Raw genomic sequence first — 3,890 nt, forward strand, 5'->3', positions numbered from 1 at the left:
GAGATGAGGTAACTGAGGCACAGAGAAGTTAAGTGACTTGTCCAAAGTCACACAGCTGATAAATGCCAGAGCTGGGATTAGAACCTATGACCTCTGGCTCCTAAACCTGTGCTCTTTCTACTAAGCTATGCTACACATCTCTCCCAGAATGCCTCACCACCATCTGCAATTGTTCTGGTAGTGTATCCATAGAGTTTTCTTGGTAAAACAGAAGTCGTACAGAAGTGGTTTACCATTGCCTCCTTCTGCGCAGTAAACTTGAGTCTCTGCCCTCGACTTTCTCCCATGCCACGGCCGCCCAGCACAGGTGAGTTATAATTTGTAGCAGATTGCCTTCCACTCACTAACCAATGCCCAAGCTAGGAATGGAACAGGTATGCCTCTGCTTGACTGTTCCTCCCATAGTCGAGACTGGTAGAATATTAGTAACTCCCCAGGTGTGATCCTGGGAGGGAATGCACACAGTAAGCATTCAATAAATGTAATTGATTGCTGAGAGTTTCAACAACTTCTCTGATTTTTTTCGATCTCTGAATTGAGGTGATACTTATTGTGCTTTCAAAGTCATATTTTGCCCTATTTCTTGTGTGCCAATTATTCATTCATTCAGTTGTATTTATTGAGCACTTACCGTGTGCAGGGCACTGAACTAAGCTCTTGGGAGAGGACAACACAACTTTATAACAGACATAATCCCTGCCCACAGCGAGCTTTACAGTAGGGGAGGATGTCTTTGTCCCTTTCTTCTGGTAAAATGGGCTCCAGTAGTTCAAGAGATTCCTTCTGTCCTGTCTTTTCAGAATTCTGCTCAGGGTGCTGAGGCTTCTAGATATGACTTGACGAAGGATGTTATCTGAGGACTCATTTAATCATGCATCCTTCAGTACTAACTGTTGCTGACAATGGTGATTCACATTGACTATGCTCAGAGGTTTAATAGTGAGCACATTTCTGCTGACTGGAGTTGAGGTGGTGGAGTTAGGACTTAGGGGTGCTAAAGTTTTATGCTCCCATAGTGAATAGAAACAAAAATGGCTGCTGGGCTGATAATAATAATAACAATGATAATAGTAATTGCAATCATAATTCATTCATTCATTCAATCGTATTTATTGAGCGCTTACTGTGTGCAGAGCACAGTACTTAATCACTTGGGAAGGACAAGTTGACAACATATAAAGATGGTCCCTACCCAACAACGGGCTCACAGTCTAGAAGGGGGAGACAGATAACAAAACAAAACGTGTGGACAGGTGTCAAGTCGTCAGAACAAATATAATTAAAGCTAAATGCACATTATTAACAAAATAAATAGAATAGTAAATATGTACAAGTAAAATAGTAATAAATCTGTACAAACATATGTACAGGTGCTGTGGGGAGGGGAAGGAGGTAGGGTGGGGAGGAGTTAGGGTGGGGGAGTTGTGGTATGTGTTAAGTGCTTTCTAGGTGTCAAACACTTTACTAAGCACCAGAGTAACTAGGGTGGATACAAGATAACACAGCCTGGGGTGAGGAGCCTTGTTGATGAGTGTTTTATATCATTTATACTATAATAAGTTGTGGTATTTTTTAAGCACTTACTGAGTGCCAAGGACTGTTCTAAGCATTGGAGTAAGTACAAGATAATCTGATCAGAGATATTTCATCCCCATTTTACAAATGAGGAAATTTAGGCTTAGGAAAATTAAGTTAGTTGCCTAAAGTCAAACAGCAGACAAGTGACAGTGCTGGGATTAGAACCCAAGTAGCCATACTCCCAAACTCTAATAGGTGATAAGGAAGAGAAAGTAAGAGGAAGTGACTCAATGAAGGGAGAATGGTAGGAAGACTCAATCAATCATTGGTATTTATTGAGTGCTTACTGTTTTCAGAACACTGTAGTAAATGCTTGGGAGAGTACAGTATAAGAAGAGCTGTACAGAAAGTGGGATAGGGATAGGGAAACTGGTACAGGCTGAATTGGGACAATTTGCCAGAAAGAGTGATGGAGCAGGTGTTGCGTTGGAGGGAAGGGAAGGTCAGTGATTTTTTTCTGAATTGAGAGCTGATGGCATTAAGCATTTTGTTGTCCTGGTGGTTATCTGGAGACGCTGTGTGGGAAATGTGTGATTGTCAGAGAAGCAGATGAATGCAAGAAATGTCAGACTTCTAGACTGATGATGGTGCAATTGAGCAGTTAAGTGAAGGATCTCTTCCAGTCTTTCTAGAAAATGACTACAATAGAGAGTTGGAATATAAAAATAGCTTCCAAGTAGAAAGTATGCCAGCTTTCTTCTTGAAATATCAAAGACATGGCAGAAGTGACCTTTGGGTAACCCAGTGAAAACAGCACAGACCTGGGAGTCCTAATCCTGTCCTAATCCTGTCTCTGCTATTTGCCTGCTGGGTGATCTTGGGCAAGTCGCAACTTCGCTATGCCTCAGTTTCCTCATCTGTAAAATGGGGATTAAACACCAGGTCTCCCTAGATTGCACTCCGTTTGTATCAGGGACTTTATCTGATCTGATAATCTTCTACCTACCACAGCATTTAGTACAGTGCTTGGGGAAATAGTGTTTTAACAAACATGACAACTTTTATTAATTATTATTATGACCACGCTGCCCATGGATACCTTCTTAGGGAGTGTGTTCCAGGTTAATCACGTGGTCACACAGCAAATTTGCCAACCATTTCCACGATGACAAACTTTAATCAAGTGGAATATCCTCAAGGCACTGTGCCAAAGTGGAAGATATCTCATTCAACCAGAAGCCTGACTCTATCAACTCTGTCACATTATAATCTCCCCAGTGCTTAATACAGTGCTCTGCACACAGCAAGCACTTAATAAATACCATTGATTCATTCTCCTATTGATCCTCCTACCTCCATCCTCTCACTCGCATTGGTTTCCAGGCTTGGAACTGCCTCCTCCTCAAAGCCATCAGCCCTTCCCACAGTTAAAGCCTTCCTGATAGCCCACCTCTTTCCGACTTGCCTGTCCTGAAGATTCCCTGAACCTCATCAACTATTTCTTATGTACATTATTTACTTATTTATACTTGTTGTCAGCTCCTATGTCTACATGTGTGTTTGATTACATTTTTAAATCCTAATTGTCTGAACTGATGAACTTGTATCTACCTCACCGCTTAGAACTGTGCTTGACGTATAGTACTTAACAAATACATTAATAATTATTACTCTTTATTCTTGAAGTCAGCACTTACCTCTTTATGTGTGTGTGTTTTTTTTTTTAATGGTATGTGATACTATATGTCAAGCACTATTCTAATCACTGAGGAAGGTACAAGTTAATTAGGTCAGACACAGTCTGTGTCCTGTATGGGGCTCACAGTCTAAGTAGGAGGAAGATAGGTATTTTTATTTCAAAGTTGAGGAAACTGAGACACAGAAAAGTTGAGTGACTTATCCAAGGTCACAAAGAAAGCAATGAGCAGAACAGGTATTAAACCAAGATCCTTCTGATTTCCAGGCCCATGCTCTCTCCACTGGGCATACTGCTTCTCTTTTTCGATTAATGCTAATTGTCCAATCTGATTAACTTTTATCTACCCAAGTACTTTAAACAGTGATTGACACATAGTAAATACTTGACAAATACGATAATATTTATTATTACTTGTGGCCAGCACTTATATCTACATGTGTGTTTGTATTTTCCAAGCCCTAGCCCGCTGTTGGGTAGGGACCGTCTCTATATATTGCCAACTTGTACTTCCCAAGCGCTTAGTACAGTGCTCTGTACACAGTAAGCGCTCAATAAACATGATTGAATGAATGAATGGTATTTACTCGGTTTGTAAATACTTTTATGTTTGTCTCCTTCATTAGTATGTATATTCCTCATGGGCAGAAATTGGGTCACTTGTTTGTTTTGTAGT

The 3,890-nt window shown here is 40.6% G+C and overlaps 1 non-coding gene across 1 annotated transcript; it reads right to left on the reverse strand.

Moving 5' to 3' along the window:
* Positions 1 to 317: 317 nt before the first annotated feature.
* LOC119926091 lies at positions 318 to 455 on the reverse strand. Its single transcript, XR_005450003.1, has one exon. It is a non-coding gene; the product is annotated as a small nucleolar RNA SNORA7 (small nucleolar RNA).
* Positions 456 to 3,890: the final 3,435 nt, after the last annotated feature.

Source organism: Tachyglossus aculeatus, chromosome 3 (genome assembly GCF_015852505.1).
Source record: "Tachyglossus aculeatus isolate mTacAcu1 chromosome 3, mTacAcu1.pri, whole genome shotgun sequence".
Lineage (NCBI taxonomy): Eukaryota > Metazoa > Chordata > Mammalia > Monotremata > Tachyglossidae > Tachyglossus > Tachyglossus aculeatus.